Source organism: Sylvia atricapilla, chromosome 9 (assembly GCF_009819655.1).
Source record: "Sylvia atricapilla isolate bSylAtr1 chromosome 9, bSylAtr1.pri, whole genome shotgun sequence".
In the NCBI taxonomy this organism is placed as follows: domain Eukaryota; kingdom Metazoa; phylum Chordata; class Aves; order Passeriformes; family Sylviidae; genus Sylvia; species Sylvia atricapilla.
This window is the reverse complement of record NC_089148.1, coordinates 1,005,282-1,026,357: the sequence shown is the minus strand read 5'-3', so window position 1 is coordinate 1,026,357 and position 21,076 is coordinate 1,005,282. Positions and strand designations below refer to the sequence as shown.

Below are 21,076 nucleotides of genomic sequence, written 5' to 3'. Positions count from 1 at the left end.
TAAGCAGCTCAGCTGCCAGCTCCCTGTCCTGCACAGGAACTGGCTACCCAAGAACTGCTGTAACTACGGCATGATTAATGTGAAACTGCCATGGTCTCGCCCACACTGGGCTCCAAAAAGGACAGTGGTGGGCTGACCTTGGCGGGATGCTAGGCCCCCACCAAGCTGCTCTATCACTCCTCCTTCTCAGCTGGACAGAGGAAAGAAAATTAGATGAGAGATAACTCATAGGTTGAGATAATCCAGGTTACTAAAGCAAAAGGTTATGCGCACAGAAGCAAAGAAAAATAAAACCCCAAAGATTTAATTTTCTGCTTCTCATTAGCAGGTGTTGGGACAGTTCCCAGGAAGCAGGGCTTCAGCTATCATAGTGGTGGCTCCAGAAGGGAGATGTTGTAAACAAAGAATGCCCCCACTTCCAATTCCTTTTTGTGTCCAAGCTGATGATAAAATCCTGCTGTAAAATCCTCCTGGTCAATGAGGTGTCCCCTCCCATGGTCTTGCCAACTCCCAGCCTACTGCCTCAGGTTGGAATGGTGAGAGACAGTGCTGATGCTGTGCCAGCCCTGCTCAGCAGTAGCCAAAACTCTGGGGTGTTATCAACACCTTTCCAACTCCTGATGCAGAGCACAGCACTGGCTGCTGGGGGGGAAAATGAGCTCCAGCTCAGCCAGACCCAATATAACTGTTCACCTGGGAATCACAGTGTAGGAGGAATAGAACCATAAAAAAGGGCAAGAGCTGAATTGTTCTAAATGACTGACACAGGCTTTATTCTTCTATAGTTTGTGTGGAAGATGATGGATCAGAATAGTAGTGTGTCAGGTATGTGGCCTGTAGTACTGTGCAGACATCCTTACCTTTGTCAAATACAGAAATTAAAAAGAAATTGGGGAAAATCTCAAGCCCCACAGTACTCACAGGTCATATTAGTTGATAGCCATGTGGTGTGCAAAGCCTGAATAGAAGGCATCAGAAAACTGACCAGTAAGAAAGGTAATTATTACATACCTAAACAAGGAGCACAAGGGGAAAAAAGCTTTGTTACACACACAATATCTGGTGAACAAGAAAGGTGGAGCAATTTTATGGAACTGATTGTCAGGGAAAAAAGAAAATGCTAAAGCATTTTATGGGAAATTAAAGTTGCACCCTGTGGTGAGAGAGGTGTGCAGTCAAAGATGAATGCCCATGTGTTTTCATTTTGCAGCATAGCAGCAAAATCTGTTTTGATCTCATTTGTCTTGTTAAATGTTTTGACTGACTCTGTATGCATTGCCTTTATATCCTGTAGGATACAGGTTCAGATTCTGCATGCTGTTTGTCAAATTTTAAGATGTAAAGCAATGCCCTGGGAGGCTTAGCATCTTTGTTTAACTACAGCTGTGTTACAGTATGTGTTTGAGAGCCTGATTGAATATTACAAGGTTACATGAAAAGCAGATCTCTACTTATGTGGCCTTTGATTAGTGGGGAAATGGAAAATAAAAAATTTGTAGCTGCAATGGTTTCATATTTATTATCGAAGACTATTAGTAAAGGGAGATTGTCTCCTTGCTGTTCACAGGTACCAGCAGCAAGTTTTGGGAACCTTGCAAGCCATATCTGAGAACCTGGAATCTAACTGATTGCTTGGAGAGAAAACCAAAAGTTTTGAGTTTATGGGAAACTCTTTTATCATTTGGAGAGGACCTTAGAATTACTGCCATTCTTGGCTAGAAAGAGGTATTTCTGTGTGCATGTATATCTACCAGTGTTCAAACCTCACTATAAACAGAAATATAGTTTTGACACTTTATTGTAATGTTTTAGTTATGTGCTTCACTCTGCTTTAGCTACTGGCAATTCAAGGTGCTAAATCCTAATTCCTCAGGTGGTTGCTTCAAATAAATCTGTAACTCTGATGACAAAAAGGACACAAATGCCATTTAATATCTATGATTCTGGGTCATGTATGCTTCCTATAGAATAGCTATAGAATAGAAACATTGAATGCCATATTTATGAACACTTTGATCATATCTGACCATGAAGCAAAATGTGAGCAGATGTGACTGGTCTCTCAGCTGATACAAAATAATGTAGTTATCTGAATCAGTGGTTATGCTGGCTTGACCCAGAAGGATTTGAGAGGAAATCTGTGAAAGTTGAGGTGATTTTTGATCCATATTGGTCAATCTATTAAAAATACATTTTTTTTAAAAAAATTGTTAATGGAGGAGTAGTTGCCCAGTGACACAGATTACAGAAACCACCAAAAGTGTTCTAAAATGAGGCAGTTCCAGGTGTTACAGACAGGGCAGTGCTTAAGAGTTGGCAATTGCTTTCATAAAAAGTTCAGTGATCAGTGTGCAGCCTGACCAACATCCATGAGTAAATCACTGCCAGGCAGAGCCAGGTGATGACTGCAAACCAGGCAAGAGGTGTGCAAGCTCCATGCCCGAGGAGAGGAGCACTTGGTATTGGCCACAGGCTGATGGTTTTCAAAAATTCAAGTTAGGCCCTTGGCTGTTTGCTTTTGGTAATCTCTTTGCCTCTTGGCTCTAAGTTCCTTAGACTCCTGTTTATGTACATGTCTCTTTCTTAATGAGGCTGTGCATGTGAGGCCTATAAAAATACATTCCAGTTATATGAATTCTGAAAACTAAATACAGCCAGCCTTTCAGTGTGTATGGGATGGAATCACTGAAATATATGACTGATGCAGGGAGCAGGTGAAGGGTTTTTTTGAGTCACTTTGGCAAATCAATTTTCCAGTGGGGTGGATCATTATCTGTCAATGATTTTGCTGTCTATAGAGGTGTTTTCATTCCATTGAGAGAGAAATATGAGGGCACTTCAGCAAAAGGTTTACTACATAGCTCTCCTCTCAATCTTTTTTAGTGAATATATGAAAGGCTACAGCTGTTTGAAAATAAACTTGTATATAGAGAGAAATAATGAGATTTTTTTAAAAATCCAGTATCAACAAGAAGAGTGAAGATCCTTCAGGTTTGTCTATTCTTAATATTATTGTATTGCTCCAAAATCTGGTTTTAAGAATGAAATAAAATGTTTTAGGCTAAATAGATAGTTGGAATTAATTTCAACAATATTCCTTTAAAGATCTACCTAATGCCATAATTTTTTCTGGGTTTTTTTTTTTTTTGGAGTTAATCAATACTTTATTAATTTTTACCACTCTAAACTTGAAGGTCAAGCAGCATTTAAGATCTCTAAATAGAAAAAGGTGTGGACCTGGCTTTATTTAGAGGTTTCAAGTCCTGTTTTGCAGCTATGCTGTTTATGAAACCATCAAGCTTAGATCACATTGGATAATCCAATTTAAAGATGCTCAGAGTTTTTGTTTAACCTTCAGCTTGAGATAACTGGTGCTGGTGGTTTCAGAGAGAGGGAGTGATAGCATATTCAGGAGAAATACCACACACCAGCATTTGCAACTATTACCATTTAAATAGCCTGTGTCAACCTAAACAATACACAAGGGTTTGGATGACATTTCTGTGGGAATTTCATTCCAAGGATCTTTACGGTATGATAAGTACATGATCCAAAATGACATATTATGGAGTTATTCTGGACTGGGGTGAACACAGATCTCAAGCAAAGGATGATAGGCAAAACTGCATCCCAAACTACACGGAAGGAGCAAAAAATTACAAATAGATGGAAAGCACTTTAAACAATTTCCTCTACCATGTACAGGACTGTATTGTGACATTCATCAGAGGAATCTCATCTTCCCAAGCTGCTTCCAATTTCCTGCAGCCTATTTGAATAGGTCCACTTCTATTAAGACCAAATTTAAGGGACAGGTTGGATTTTCATTCTAGCTATTCCAGAACACTGTGTCAGTGCTGCTGGGAGAATGACTCTAAATATCCTCACTTCTGAGTTCCTTGATCTGTAAATATCATACATTTGTTTACAGGTGCACACCTGAAGAACTCATTCAGGATAGTGTTTAGGAAGAATTTTCAGGATTGAGGATCAGGGAAAATTGTAATTTTTGGCTCTATTTCTTTTATTACATAAAAAATCCTCAGTAGATTTTCATGAGAACCTGCAGAAATATTCATGTTATAAATAAAAATCTGAAAAAAAACACAATTCCAAGGGCTCTGAGAGTTATAATCTTGCACTTGAAATGTTAGGCAGGGATGAAGAAGACTTGGAAGCTGCTCCTGCAGTGCTGGGCTGCAGAGAGCTGCAAGCAGAGGGCTGGAGGAGTGCCAGTGCCCACCAGAGCCAAGCAGGGGCGAGTCGAGAGGGAAAATGCAGCTTTGGGTGTCAGAATCTGCTGTCTAGGTTGAGTTTTAGAATACCAAGTGTGTGATCAATTATAGCTTAACTCTCAATTGTGTAAGTGTGACACTTTCATAATAAACACAGGCTGCTTGGGTTCATCTGAAAACAATCTTACATGTTTGGTTCATTTTATTCATGGGGACAGTTTCTATGTCATCTGCTGAGTGGGTTTGGTGCTTTTCCCCCTTTTTTTCCAAAACCAGCTCTGAGTGCTTGCAAGAAAAGAAGAAAACAGACACCAAGAGGAACTGAAATTGTTCATTGTGGGAAGTGTGCCTACAAAATTTATCTTATAACTTTGAATATTTTATTTTTGTTACAAAATTGATTTCAAAGAATGAGGAACAGATCTTTCGATCTGTGTTCTTTATCTGCAAAGTATTTTTTTAATTCTTTGTTTAAAAAGATATGCTCTCTTTTAATAAATGGACAAGAATGGATTGGTCAATACTAACCTTTAAAATACAGTTTTTGTTTTACTTAGTGCTCCAGTGATATGAAAGATGATGTGTGGCACGAGGCAGGATGGACATTGTAACACTGACCCTGCCTTTGGGATACCAAAGGAGAAATACTGTGCATGGCAATATTGGCAATGATGTTGTGTTGTTTTTAATACCTGTGGATGTAATCTGATGTGACCTATCCTGGGGGACCTCCTCTGGTTCAGTTTTGTGCCAGTGCTTTGTTTAGCAGAGCTATATACCATTGGTTCACTTTATCTGTGTAACTGTTCTTTAAATAGCTGTTAGTCCATTATCTGCCTGCAAAGGACTCTCTGAAAAGAGATTCCTTCCTTTCACCTTCTTTTATTTGGTCAGTATTTTCTATGAGAAATATGTCTCTGTGTGTACATGTGTACAGGAATGCACACTGTGTCTGCAGTGATGTGGAGATGTTTGTTCCCACTTCAGCTACTTGCTATAAACTGAATACAATTTTAAAAGCTCATTGTAATATCAGGCCTGCTTGTGTTCATCTTCCAGCTGAAAGCTAGCCTGATGTGTACTGATATCTGGCTAATAGATGTTGTATGACACATGTCCAGAAAAAGAGGTAACATTTGAAAATGACACTCAGTATTGCTGATGATGTAAATGATACAACCCCATTGGTTTTGAATCAATTTGGATTTAATCATCATTTATAATTCATTTGATTTCCTCTTAAACTCTGCCTCCAGCATCTCCTAGGTGTTTAGATTGCAGAAAGATAAAATGCATAGATGTATATTGCTGCCTAATAAATCTCTTTCATGTTTTCCACTTGCAGAGACAGGGTAGTCTGACCTTGGAAAAGGGCTATAATCCAGTGTCTGTATAGAGATGAGGAAGCAGCTTTGACAAGCAGAAGTTAAACCCTAGATGGTCCAGGACTATCTAGCCATTGCTTAATCTTCTTAATATGGTAAGACAAATCCCATTCTTCATTTTTATATTAACATATTTCAATTTTATTACAGTTTTTAACTCTTAAGCAGAGCTGTAGAAGCTTGGATAGAAATGCCAGACAAGCATACACATTCAAAGAAAAAGAACTCGTTTCAAAAAGCTTATTTTAAATGGCTATGAGTGAGGAAAAATTAGGGCATTGAGCAGGCCAACATAACTACTGCAGAGATAATAAAATGAGGACTGTAAGGTGAGAATTAATTACTATTAATAATAAAATACATTTATTCTGGGTAGGGCTTGCTGTCAAGACAGAATTTCTGAGTGGCCACAGGGTTAGGAATGGCCGCTTCTGATTGTTACCTGCACCATCAGCTAGTTTCCCATTTTTTGGAAGCAGGATATGATTATCCCCAGTTTTTTCTGAGCAGGAGCATCTAATGTCAGCCCTGATCTCTGTGAGGTGACTGCTTGTTATTGCAGTCTGCACAGAGACTGACCAGAAGGGTTCCACTTTGAAAACTGTGCCTGGAAATGAAGCTCTCTTCTTTTCCATGTCTCTTTTTCATTCTTCTCTCCCAAACTAGTATAATGGATATTATTCTGTATTTGCAGAAATTGTCTGCCACTGGGCAGGTTACACAGGCCATCGAAGCAGCCAAAGAGCTGAGTGGTGGTTGAAGTTGGCCAGATTAATTTAGGATAACATTTTCAACAATGCATACTTTTTATTTCAGAATAATTAAATTCGATATGAACTTTTTTATAGTGAATTTAAAAAAATTAACTCCATTTGCAAACATAGGGACAGAGAGTCTGGATATTAAAATCTGTGATTTGAGCTATAGAGTCGTCTGGTATGTCAATGGTTTGGTTGCTAGAATAAAATTATGTGACATTTTCTGGGAAACTTGTACACTTATGCATTAATTTCTTATAAAATATATTTTTCTTTGATAAAACAAAGAACAAAATTACTAATAACCAGAAAAAAAATCAGTATTTCAAATACGTTTAAAAATTCACAAAATTAATAATAAATTACAAACAGTTCAAATCCAAATTGATTCTGCTAAAGTGAGTTGTTCTGAAAACATTTCCCATGTGTCAAAAGCTCTCACATTTAAAATCCCATGCAGAATAAAATCTCTAGAAATCGTGAAAGATTTGCAACCCTAGTCAAGACACCCCAAACCAAACTTTGTACCTTTGATGTGAGGGTGTTACTGATATTTGGAAATCTGAATTTTGAAGGGAGGACTTTAAATCTGGCTTCTCAAATGCTGGTTATATTCAGCAGGCTTGTAAATAGCCTTGGAAAGAGCTGATTAGGTATGAGATACAGGCTGTTGATTGATTAAATTTGTTTGAATGCTCAAAAGCAAAGCTGATTCTAAACAGGTAAAACATGTTTTTTATGAAACTGAATGGCAGATGAAATTCAATTTTGGTAAATGGAAAGGAACTAATCTATTTAAATATGCATTTTGATTCAGTAGTTACTATTCAGGAGGGAGATATTGGCATTATTGTGATTAGTTCAATAAAACTGTCACCTCAGCACCAGCTAAAGAGGAAAATACAATTCTATAAAACCTCCTGGGAAAAAATAAGATAAAATAATGAATGCAATCCTTTTGAAACCTAGGTTGCATTGTTATCTTGAATATTAAGACAAGAGTGGTAAAAGTTCCCAGAGGAACTAGAAGGGCTACAAAGAACAATAGTAGACAGAGAAGGGCTTCTTGTTGAGCACCAGTTAAAGTGCTCTATAATTTCTCCTTGGAAAAGAGAAGACTGGGGTTGTGGTAAAGGTCTAATAACTGAATAATAGTGTAGGAAAGGTAGCATTTTTATTTTTCATGGTAATGGAAGGATGATGCTGTACTGAATAAAATAATCATGCAACAGGTTTAAAACCAACAAACAGAAATATTTTCTTCACAACTGAGTAGTTAAATTGTGAAATACCCTGTCAGAGGGTATGGTGGAGATAAGAAATGATAATAGGCTCAGATAGGATTTGATTGCTTTGTGCTGTAATGAATAGGTGTGGCTTTTAAAGAAAATGAAATCTTCATATGTCATTCCTCCTTCTGCTTTTAGACAAAATGTCCTGCTGGAGGGACCCTGATATGTTCACCCATGTTTTTTCCTTACCTGTGAAGAATCAATGTAAATGAGTTTGCAGTACATTTGCTGCTAGCAATTTTGGTGTGGTGTGCAACCTCTTTCATAATTTTGCTCATCAATTTCAAGACCAAGTAATTATTATAAGGTTTTTATGTTTTGTTCTTTGCTTTTGTGATCCATAATAGAAGTTCTCATTACTTATGGTAAATTATACAAGTTTGTGGATGTGTCTTAGGTTTCTCTGTTTGCAAGATTCCTTTATGTATCAAAAAGTGTCACAGGGAATGGAAGAAAATGGGCTAAGCAAGAAATAAGGAAAAAAACCACAACAACAAAACAAACCAAAAAATAGAAGGAGGGGAAAAAAATCAATGGAATTTTGAAATAGCCTATGTGAGAAAAGGTATTGTCAGCAAATTCTAGAAAGTTTTTTTTTGGGTATGGAATGAGCAAGAGATGTATTTCTGAAATACAGGATGCACTCTTAATTCTGTAATGCCTCTTGTTTCTACTTTGGCCTAAATTTGACATTGCTGGCATGTCTTTCTCACAGCAAAGTTCATGGAAAGCCAGAATGGTGCAGCTGGTTCCTGGCTAGTTTTTTTCTAAGGGGAAATCTTAATTAAAGCCTCCTTCATTATGTGCCACCATGTCCTTGGAAAGGGTGTGATTTTGCAGTGAATATTCCATGTCAGGGACAGCTTCAGAGAACACTGGTAAGGGAATACAAGTTCTTTGGAGGATGAAGTGTTTTTTAAAATAGATAATAATATGCAGAGTTAAAGTTTGGAAAATTTGGCCTTTGCTTTGGGCTTGCAATGCTTTGGGCATTCTGCCTGTAACTGTACACACACAAATCCTGGAATTTCTGCCAGTCACCTGCCCCTTGGTGTGGCAGCATCCAGACATGCCTCTTGCCAAGTCCCACAGGACTCCTCGTTGCTCTGTGCTCAAAGATTTAAACCAGATTAAAAAGCAACCATGAGAATCAGAGCACAAAAAGAGCCCTCAAATATCTGTGAGGCATCAGTGGCCTCTCACAAGCGTCAGCACCCCTTGGCACCATACAAATGTTCCAGGTGCCAGTGGATATCAGTGGAGGATGAGAACAGGATGGTGAGCTGTGCTTCTGAGAGCTTCTGAAGGACACTCCAGCTCTACTGACATCTTAAACAAAATGTTACATTCACTGAAAAATAGTGTCTCGCAATATTGCAATTGCAGTATTTCAAGCTGGGCTAATTCTGCTTGAAATTTATATATAATTTTAATTTTCCCCATAGGAGGAAAAAAAAAAAGGTGGTTGAACCATTGCCTCACATAGAATCTTGAAACTGCATTTTTTAGTAAATTGTTTAATGGAAAAATGCTCAGTTTAATATCTGAGAATTTGGGATTAATATCCTTGGCTAAAACTGTCTCTTTATTCAAGTAAAAAATCTTTGACTCTTTTAAACATTGACTTAGATATGTTGACATAAATGAAGACACAGTGCTTTTAGACTTTTGAATTCACAAGTGATGTAAGAGTAAGAGAACACGCTTTCCATAACAAAATTATGGAGGTGAAGAGCTTTCAGTGAAACTTTTCATATTTTGCTAGAGAAGCTTTAAAAGTTACTCACTCCTGAACGGATTTAACTTGCAGGATTTGTATGAGCCCAAATGTTTGGCTCATCCATTTCTTTCAGTAGATACATAGCAAGCCTAGAAAGTTCAGTTATTTCCTTTAAAGGATAACTAGGTGGAAAGATAATTTCATTGTGTACATATATTTTTCCATAAACTGTTACCTTATGCTAAGAAACAAGTGAGTATAGCCAAATACATAAACCAGTTATGCTTTTTGTGTGGTGTTTATTAATGGGGTCTGCTGGAATACTTTACTTCTATTTTACAAATAAGGAGCATGCAGTAATTCTCAGAAATATTTCAGTAGCTGTTCTGTAGCTCAGTGAAATGAGACCTGCAATAGTTTAATCTGTTTTTTAATTAATATGTCTATATCTCCGTAAAAACAAATCCAGTGGGATCTTGCTGACACTATTAACTCTGGTGAGATTGGTGCTACATCAGTAAAGTCAAACAGAATTGAAAGGAGATAATATTCAAAATTTTAATTTATTCAGCTAATTTTGAATTCTCATAATTTTTTTTTTCAATTTAGCTGTGCATTAAAATATCTTTCCCTTTTCTTCTTGAAAATATTTCAAAATACATTTTTGTTCAGATAAAAGTACTTTTGGCTGCATTTAGCTTATTCTCAGTATTTCCAAGGTCAGACCAACAGCAACATTCAAGGGGTCAATAATCAGATTCTGATTTGGGCCTCAGCATTGTAAACCTACGCTAAGATATGTCATTTCAGTGGTTTCCCTTTGATGGTATTTTTGAGAGCAAAATGCAACTTTAATTATTACACAGAACACAACTTTGTATGTCAAAAACCCAGAGGAAAATTGACAAGCTCAACCTACTTTAGAACCACATCATTTAAGCCAAAATTCATTAAAATGGAATTCCACAGAAGACATCCTATTGGCATTTCAGGTACAGACAGTAACTGAAAAATGCTTTTATATACAGATTCATGCCAACAGCTTTCTGCATTAAAAGGTTTGTAGAAGTGGAGATAGTAATAGGATGAACCTATTACTAAAGGGTTTGATAAAACCCTTTGATTCTTATCTTTGAAATTTTTCCCCATTACATTTGCCTTAGCTGGTGCTGCTGCAGTTAAGGGGATGTCAATGCTCCCATTGTAAACTTCTTTCATGGGGTTTTATGACTTCACGGTAAAAAATAGCTTTTGTCTGAAATACAGCAGATTTTTAAAAATAATTCTTTGTTCAGTTAAACAGCGAATGTTAACTGGAAAAAACACATTTGTAGTAAATGAAAGGGCAATCTTCAGCTCAGTAATATCACCTCAGATTAATAAAAATGACAGTATTTTAAAAATCCAATTTTGTTTTCACAGTTAAGGTTGTTTGTTTGATTACCTTTTTTGCATTGCACTTTGTTTAGACAGGGAAATGGATGAAGTTACCTTCAGTGGGTTGGTAATCATTCTCTCTCTCAGGTTGTTAGTACCACAATATTTAAGATGCAATAGATGCGAGGTAAGTTTGATGAAAATAACTGCACATACTGGAATTTTCTGAAAAGTTCTAATGTTACATCCATCCATTTTTGGTTGCATTTATGTGTCACAACCCAGCAGAGTTCACCTGCTCAGCTATGACTTCTGCCCTCTTGCCTGTGAGTCAGGCTGCAAAGAGCCTGCGTGGTGAAGATGCTACCTGGAGCTCTTCCTTTCCTCTGATTCTGAGGCACCTTTCCACAAACACGAGCTGCTGGAAGATGAATGAGCCAGCAAGTCAGAGGGCTGAGCTCCCTTCCCTGCCCTCCTTGTCTCGTTTTCTTGCAAGGGCCCAGGCTTTGCCCTTCGTTGTTTCTTGACTCGTGACAATGCACCTGACTTGTTTGTTGAGTTCTCCTGGATTTGGGCTTTATGCTGTAGGCAGTGTCTTTGCTGTCGTGCAGCTTAGCAAAAATATGTTGTAGTGGAAATGTCAGTCAATTCTGCCACCATGAGATCGGAGCTGTAACAAATAACCTCCTGGGCAGAGAGAGTTTCCTGGTAATGGGCTTTGTCAGGGGAGCTACCAGAGAATGGTGATGCTTCCTTTGAAATCTTGGTGTTTGGAAAGTGCTTTTGTTATTGCATGGAGGGCTACCATGCAATAGTAGTTTTTTCTCAAGGCTTTTTCTTTTGCACCTGCTGTAATGACTCAGGAATAAACAAGGCAGGAGAGCAGAAGCAGCTGGGAGCTCAGTGGGCAGTCACTGCAGTTCTTTTGTGGGACAGGTGAACATTTGGAGGAGTTTGCTCCTCCAGTGAATGCTGGGACACTGGTGTGTTTTCCCCTCCTTCATCAAATATGGCAGAATCAAGGTCTGTGTTTACTCTTGCTTTAGTACCTGCAGCTCAGATCTTCAGTGTCTTGTGAGATGATCATTTGTCATTATCTCCTGATTTACACAAGGTCCATACCATGAGATACAGGAATAAGCATCTAAATACTTAGTAAGTTGTATACTTAGTAAAATACTAAGGATATAATTCTTGGTTATGCTCTTTTCTCCATGTTTGTGATATGGCATTAACTCCTATATAAGAATTATACTCATTCTTCTAGAATGGTTTCAGTAGATTTAGCAAATATCTTTTTTTGTTGGAGAAGGCCCTATCGAATGGTAGCAGTGACAGTATAAGCAGCAGCCTTCAGGAACTTGCAGGGACAGCATGGATTGTGTCACTGCTGTCTTTGATGAACAGGAGTCATTAGATTTGACTGTGAAGTGCTTTTAAACATGAAAATCTTTTAAGAGATTTTCAAAATGCCTATCTCAGTTCACTGACAACTACCTTCATTTGAGATTTGTAGGCTGAATACATTGTTTTTGTAATTCAAAACACTAGGCAAATTTGTTTTGCTTTGTCTTAGGAAATAACAGAAGAAATCAAAAATGATATGAAAGCTTTAACTAGAAAAGATTTAGATTTGTGGTGCAAATGAATTCATGAAAATGATCCACTTGCAGTAGAGGAATAATGGAGTCAGATTATTGGAAAGTAAAGATAATAGCATATCAGGGATCTCATTGTTCAAGAACTGCCTATAAATATAGTGCATTATTACTCAAGCATTACCAGGTTATCTCCACATAGCTCAAATTTATGCAAAACACTTTTCAATATCTTTGGAAAAATGATACGAGAGTATCTGGCTATTTTAAATTTTGGTTGGTCACTGTTGCCACGTACAATGCAGACGGAAAAAATCGGAGTTGCATTGCTAGAGTCAAGCAACATTGTTATCTAAAAATGAGCTGGAGACTGGATTTCTTTTCCAGTTTTTTATTCCCTTCAAATATTCTGTAATTAATCAGAAAATTAAATTCAACTGTGAAATGAAACAAGCAAATAGACAAATCTCCTTTATATGTAGCCTCACTGATCCCCAGCATCCCACTCACCTCTTGCTGTTGCTAAAGTGAAAGCTGTTCTGTTTTTACAAACCATACTCCTTCCAGCAGCACTGGGAAGGAAAGGTCGAAGTTTGTGGGGCTCTACATGCCGAGCACACCCAGGAGAGTTTGTGACAGTGGCCAGGAGTGAGAGTCTCAAAGCAAAGGTGTTGTGCCTCTTCCTCCAAATAAAGAGATACAGCAGGGGCACTAGCCCTTTTCCAATGGCTCTTTGAAGGAAAGTAATTTATAGTAGAGGTTGGGGTGCTCAAAAGTCTAGATAAAATCCATGACTACCTTCCCTTCCTGTAGTCAATGTCTTAAGTGTCTCTGTTGTGCCAGTGGGACGATGGCAGTGCCATTGTCAACCAATGACCAACCAATGACTGCCTCCTTCAGCAGAGAAAATGTATTTTAATCGTCTATGCTCATCTGCATGGTCGTTTTCTCAACAGAAGTGTCAACCAGGAGTATGCTCAATAAGCTTTTGTCTCATCTGACTGGTTTTTTGTTTGTTTTGGTTTTTTTGTTTGAGGTTTCTGTCTGTATTTTTAAAGAATAGTGTCAGTTTTGCTTGTCTTTTTGAAGAGAGGCTGTTTTCAGACGGGTTGCTGCAAATGAAGCCTCTCCTTACCCATCAGTGAAGAGGGGCTGAGCAGCCACGTGGTTCCAGCCTTTTCCCTTTGCCAGGCTTTCCATGTCTGCTGGGAGCTCTGCCCACTGTGCTGCACTGTGCTTTTGTGCTTGGTGTGGGCCACTGTCACAGGCTGGGTCTGGATTTAATGATGGGAGATGGCACTTGCCAGTTAATAGTCACAGAATTTATTTTTCTGTTTTTTTGTTCTTTTTCAGTATAGCATTATATGGCAAGGACACTTCTTCTTTGCAGAAAAGATTAGGTGACTTCTTCCTCTTTTGTGAGGCTGAAACTGCAGATATTTTGGGCTGTGTGTATGTAAGCCTGTATTCTTTAGGGAATAAAATATAGGAATCTGTAAAAACTGCAGCTAATGAGCAGTACATTCATTGGCAAGTTATTGTCCTTTCCCCTTGGTTTATTCTTAGTCTACAAAACTTAGTTTAGAGTGCAATCAGAAATGAACAGATCCCCTTGACTCGCTTGCCCCCTCTCCATACTTTTCTGTGATACAGAAAGTTTAGCTCTGAATACAGTTGTCCCTCTTTCAAAATTAATTATCATCTACTTTGTCAGCAGGGAAAGGATCACAGATTGTGTATGAGTTTCTTTTGATAATTTTGCTGTAGCCTATGTGAGAAGAGGGAGTTTTAGATGAGTTGGGGTTCCCCAGTTCCTGAAGGCTTAGTGGTGTCAACCATCAGTAATGCCAACACTTATTTCATCTCTAGTGATGCTTCTTATTCTAGCCTTGTTTGTGCTTTTCAAGGTCTTAATGATCCTGAAACAATTTGAAGAAGTTGGAGTTTTCTTTTCCAACCGTGAAGAGAATAAATAAAAGTAATCTATTAGAGTGAGAGAATGCCTTGGTCCATCAGGTGGAAGTGTTGCAGCAGTGTGGACTTTATGCAACAGAAGGTGACTGTAGCATCATCCTCCTGCTTGATTACCTCTGCCTGACCTCCAACTGACTCTATTTTAATTATTATTTCCTCACCTCAACAAGACTCTTCCATTTCAGCTTATACTTGCAAATATATTGGTCGTTCTGCAGTGTATCAATTGAACTGTACTGGAAATTATTTTATCTACAGAAGCAGTGTAACAAAAAGTTGAGCAACCATGAGTATGAAAAGTATGAGTTTCTTAATCCTTTTTAACTTTAGCTTTCCTCCTCAGGCTGTATACTGGCATGTCATTGTAATGCTGGTGGGTTTGGGGTTTTTTCTGTTAGCGTCATTTTTGTTGTGTTGTTGTTTGAATTGGGTTTTTTGAACCCCTTGCTGTGCTGCCCTGTATGCTGCACATCATGACTCACAGGCCATCTGATCATAAGGGCTGACTTAAATTCCCTTTCAAGTGAACATTTCAGAAAACAAAATAGCTCACGAAGTTGAGGAATTCTGTCTACAGTTACTCTTTTCTTTTTCTCATGAAAAATAACAATTTTACACTAAGTAATTTTTTAGACTGTATTTTTAATAAGAGAGGGCGAAGTTGTTTGGATTTTGTTTTGTTTTGGAGGGGTTTGATTGGATTTTTTTTGTTTGTTTGTTTGTTTCTGGTTTTTTTTGTTTTGGTTTGGTTTGGTTTTTTGTTTTTTTTTTTGGGGGAGGGGGTTTGTTGGAGTTTTTTTGGGTTTTTTTTTTTGGTTAGTTGGTTGGTCGGTTGGTTATTACACGGGGATCTCTTTCTGGCTATACTGCTTCAGTCAGCATCTCTATTCAGTTTGTTTCCCTATCTCTAAAACATGATTATGGCTGAGTTGTGTGGCTCAGGTAACCCAGGAGAGAACAGTAGAGGTAAATTCAGGAAGGGGTCAGAATGCCACTGCCCCAGAATGCATTTCATGTGCGGAAGTGTTTCACTTAATTGTTCGTCTTTCTTGATGCTTTCATGATGTGTAAAATGCTTTTGTGACTTGTGTGTTTTCAGGGGAGTTAAGACATGTCAAAGCATGGTATGCTGTGTGCTGAAATGCCTTTCTTACAGTTTTGGAGACTAATTACTGTTGAATATCTATTCCTTGCTGCTATGTCTCAACCCTATTCTCATCTCAACATTATAGAATTTAAAATGCCCAGACCAGTGAGAGCCATATTATGAACCTGATTGTTCACCAAGTGCTGTAATACATAAGAGTTTTACATTGATCTCACATTTTTAATATATAGCCATAAAAAAATAATTTCAGTGGTAGAAATATCCATACTTTTAACTGTTATTAAAGTTTAAAAAATATAAACATATAAAAAAAAAACTATGGTGTCAATATGCCAGATATTTAGAATAAATTGCTTCATTTATTTTCACGCTCATCTTTTACTAAGTCTTTTTTCTGTATCTGACGGAGTTGGGGGTTGTGTATTATAGCCCAGCTTTGTATTTTAGTGATATTTTTAATATATATAGCACATACTTGGTTAAATCTTAGCCCCTTCTTTCTGTCTGTTTTAAGGCAGACAGAAACTGTTGTTGGGTAACTGTGTGATTAAATGCTGATTTGTCTGTCCTACAGATCTGTTTAAGACTGTTGGTTTATTAAAATATTTAATTTAGATTAAAACATCATCATATATTAAACTGCAGTTACCATCCTCTTGGAATATTAAGTACATGCAGATAAATGACACATTATCTGAGTGTATGTGTAGAGAAAAAATAATTTCAGCCATTTTCATCACCAGTTGTAAAAGGAGGAAAATGCCTTATGGTACTTTAGATAATGCAGTTCTGAAACAGACCTTGTTGCCTCACTTCAGGCATAATCCATGTAATGGCTGAATTGCAGTGAGGATAAGATCATCTTATAAGTACCATAAATGCACAATCTGCCATGTTTACCCAGTTTTTCCTTTTCCAGTTCCTTTTTTAAATCAGACTTAAATAGATTCTCAGCAGTAGTTTATCTGTGATGCATCAGAAGAGAGATATTTTAGGTTTGGGAGAACAAAAAGCCCTATAGGTAGTAATTGCTGCTCTCTCACAAATTGTTAGCAAAAGAGCATCCCATTCCACCAAAGGAAAAAAAAAAAAAGAGGGGTTATGTTCAGATACCCCTGTAAACAGGAATCATCCTAATCTATGTGTTTTAATAGGGAAAATCCTGGCATATGTAATTAGAAAGGCATTTACCTCAGTGATGGAAGAGCTTTGTTATCATGTTAAAAACCACTAGTGTTGACAGGGACAGCTATAGAAAGCAAGTAATGTTCCATTTTAATATCAATTGTGACATTTATTAATATTTTAGAAAGCAGGGAGCATGTCTGTAACAATCAAATGCGCTGGGAAAGCAGCAGTTTACCAAGTGCTTCTTAAAACAGATATATTGTCAAGCTATGTATGGTCTGGCTGTGTCATTTACTTGAAACATGTACACAATGCATTTGTTATCAGCAGGTCTAGATGCACTTAAATGAACAGTAATGTAGGAAAAGTGCTTTTCCAGGCACCCAGGAAGCCATCTGAAGCTCCATTTTGTGTGTGCTTCTTAAGAGAATGGTTTTAATGAGGGTATATAGAACTTTCCATAGGTATGAGTCACCCTCATAAACCAGGGCATCAGCCCATCCAACATTTCCCAGCTGCTGTTTCCCCTTCTGCCTGAACTCCTGCAGAAACCTGTGGGTTGGTGATATGTGTTGCATTGCGTTTTTCTTGTAAGGATCAGCAGGTTTTCTCCAATTCAGACAAGCAGGAAAGCCAGGTTTGGAAAGTTATTTACTGTTTTTGGTTGCCTTTGACAAGGAGTACTAAGAAGGTAAGTAGTGAGGAAGGCTTTGGGCCACGTGTGGAAACATTTTTTACTTTCACTGTTCTCTGCTGACCCAAGGTTCTTCTGCAGACATTCATTCAAATTAAGTAGTGGTAATAGTGCTTATTCCATCTTTAAAGAGTTTAGATTTCACAAAAGTAATTTCAGAATTCTTTGGTTGCAGACAGTAAAAATATAACAAAGTAATTACTGTAACTTTTTTCACCTATAGAATTGTCTAGAGACCTGAGATATTCAAGAAAGCTTACTTCAAACTGTGGATACGAAACATAGAAAAGAGCAGGAAGTTTTCGCAAAAGGAAAGTATTGGATTGTAAGCTTTGATATCCAAATAATTTAGTTTGGATAAAGGAAGCTCATCAAACAGAATTGCCTTCTGTTATTACAAGGCAATGTTATTGTATTCTGAACATCTGATGGCAAAAGAAGACGTTTCAGACACTGAGGAGCATGCACAGTCCTGATGCTTCAAGTAAGGATGTCATGAATTCCATTTTTCTTCTCATTATTCATGATATTTTCTTAAGTAATTGTTAGCTTATGTTAGAGAAATGCAACTCCACACTATGTGGACCAGTCATGCAGTTTTAGAGAGATGAGTGCATGGGAAATTTTTTCACAAAATTTGACTGGAACAAGACAGGTTAGGTGTTTGACTTCTGTAGTCCCAGGGAACCATTGGCATACCTGGTCAGCAATATGTGGAAAAGCCATTTTTCGGCTGTGGCAAAAAAAGCTCCAAGACCCAAAAGAAAGGCAACTTCTCAAGTTTTTTCACCAGTTAACAGAGGCTGAAGCTCAGAAGAAGATTGTGCTGAGTGTTACACATTTCTGTCATTATTTGTGACTAAGTCCTGGTTTATTTCCCTGGTTACTTATCTGTGCATTAGGGCCATAAGCATTCATCAGCCAATGCCTTAAATTTCACAGGTTCGTGGTTTTTTTGTTTTTTTGTTTTTTTGTTTTTTTTTTTTTTTTTTTTTTTAGTTTTTTTTTTGTTTTTTTTTTTTTTTTGTTTTTTTGTTTTGTTTTTTTTTGTTGTTGTTGTTGTTGTTTGGTTTTTTTTTGTTTGTTTGTTTTGTTTCTATTAGATATTGTCCTTCTCCCTTATTCCATTCAGGGCTTTCTTAGGTCATGTTATTTCCACTCTGCATCATTTTGCAGCAGTCAGTCAGATCAGGGGTGTGGGATAGGCATGTTTTGCTCAGATCTGAATTCTGTCCAGAACCTCAACATAACAAAATAATTGATCCCAAATCAGTTTGGACCAATGACTCTGAAAAATACAATACCCCATCTGTGATTCCGCTTCTATTTTTGTTCTCTTCCAGCTAAAATGTATTCTGAGAAGAAGAATCCTGGGGAAGCTTGTAAGGGAATGTAAGGGAAGCTTACCTCTTACAGTTCATCTACTCTGTTGAGTACTTAATACCAAATCCATTGTCATAAATGATAAATAAACATGGAAGCTTCATATTTCTTTTCTTGGTTTCTAAAACCAAGCAATTGGACACTGTGTAATTTAATGTGTTCATGAACACAGTGAGGTGCCTTCTTGCTTTTAATTATTTTAAATTTCCATTCTTTCTAATAGGATCCTTTCTTGAAAGCACAACCAAACAGCGAGAATTCTTGGCCCACTGGGGTAAAAAATTAAGCTCTGTTTCCTTCAAAGCATCTCTTACCATTCTGCCCTGTTTCTTGAGCTGACAGCCAACCTCAGAAGTAAGTGACATTCCATATTGCATTTTTCTTATCTTCTTGTCACTATCCCTGGTTTGGCTTGAGAAGTGAAGAATCAGCCCTACTGAAATAGAGATGGGGGAGAGATGGGGAAATAACCAGGCACTGGACCAGAAATTCATTATATTGGGGATATTTGTTGATACTGGGAATGAAAATACGTAAGTTGGAGAAAGGCAACTCATGGGCATCTGAAGTTCTTCCCTTTTTTTTATATTTCTAGAATTTAGAAATTCCAAATTTATAATTTAGAAATTAAAAATAAATTAAAATTCTTTCTAGCATCAGAACTTAGATTTCTGGTGGACATCTGCTGACATGAATCACTCCATATCCTTTCAGCAGCCTGTAGTATTATGAACATTTTGGAATCAAACAAAATGTCCCAAATTGCTTTGTCTGAAAGGATCTTTTAGCATCTCTTGAACTGTAACCTCTTTAGTTATGGAGGGAAAAAAAAAATTGCTAAAATGGTGACCTCTCCCTGCTGGAGTGATTTGAAAGCCTTTGGCTGCCAGTGAGTTTCCTCATGTTCTGTCTTTACTGCTGCTGCTGAGGCACATTGCAGTGTGGTCTGCCAAGCCCCTGTGAGGCTGCTGTCCAAGGAGCTGTACAGGCACACACAGCACAGCTCCTGCTCCAAGGGGCTTGCAATAAACTACTTTGTTTATTGATAAGTGCACAGATGATATTACTTGCTCCAGGGTATTCATCTGGTCAGTGAATAAGCTGTGTAACTGCTCTGCCCAAGCGTTAACTGTTTTTTTCCCCTCACAAAATGGAATATGATAAAAATAAAACCTTTATTTGATCTTTCCAGGGAAAAGATCATCTTAATTACAAGTCCCCAGATTGGTGATGAAGACATAGCTTGGTCTCTCCCAGATCCTTTACCCACAGTGTATCTTTCACTCATTCTCTCCTCACCATGACACGGGCTGTAAGTTGTGGGTAACAATAAGATTGATGCTTCTTTGTTGATGTTACTTCTTTTTGTCTTATTACTGTGTCTGACACCTCTTTCTTCTAGTTCCAAAGAAATTGTTTGACATCTTATTTGCATAATGCTGTTTTAATCTTTCCTCTTGGTTAATATTCTCTTTCTTGACGGAGCTCTGTCTCACCTAAAGGATTTCTGTCCCCAAATGTGAATCAAGTCTGTACGTTAATACAGGTTTTCCCTCTGCCACTCCCTCCCTCAAAGCCTGGATTTTTACCACAGTGAAACAGTGTGAACCACCACAATTCCCTACAATTTCAAAAGAAGACGAAAAAAATCTTTCTCATTTCATTTTTTTTGGATTAGACTAGCAAGATACTTTGCAAGATCAGGTTGATTTTGTTTCTTGAAGGGCATCATGAGCTTTACAGGTTAGTGAGAAATCCCAACTCCAACCATGTGAAAGATAAAACTATTGGTGCCTCAGGCAATGCAAGTAAAGAACTTGCCACACTCAAATGTTTATTCTTTTGGGAATACATCCTAAGCACCATAATTTCACAAGATGATTCAGTTGCCCCATGGCTTATTTATAAAACGTTAAAATGTTAAATACAATTAGTATAAGCATCCTAATCTCTCTAGAGACTCTTTGCTTATACTATTGCTTGGAGCTTGTGTAAAATAGTCTGGAGTGTTTTATCTTTTTTGTTTTTGTTTGTTTTTCTTTTCTGAGCCTGAATGGAAAAGGAAATTTCAAAGATAAAATATTTTCATTTTTCTTGCAAGCTGCTACACTCTGCTGGTGAAGCTGAGGTAAACTGGTTCTGTCCTGGAGCAATGATGCAGTGTGGGTAGTTGTGGTTGCATGCAATGATTTTTAATTTTGTTTTTTAAATCACTGTATGATGAGAACATTGTAATGTGACCTGTGTGGGACTATTTTCTGTTGTCAGATGGAAAAGGAAACTGTCAGGGTTTTTTTTAAGTGGTTGATGATTCTGGGAGAATGTCAAGCTAGAGTTCTCTGCTGCAGTAGTGTCTGTGTTTACTTATAAAGACTCAGAAAATAAGATGAAATGTTTGGGTTTTTTAAGACTTAAATATTTTGG

The 21,076-nt window shown here is 37.5% G+C and overlaps 1 long non-coding RNA gene across 1 annotated transcript; it reads left to right on the top strand.

Moving 5' to 3' along the window:
• Positions 1 to 1,569: 1,569 nt before the first annotated feature.
• On the top strand, positions 1,570 to 6,156 carry LOC136365190 (uncharacterized). Its single transcript, XR_010744284.1, has 3 exons — positions 1,570 to 1,735; positions 5,581 to 5,715; positions 5,997 to 6,156. It is a non-coding gene; the product is annotated as an uncharacterized lncRNA (long non-coding RNA).
• Positions 6,157 to 21,076: the final 14,920 nt, after the last annotated feature.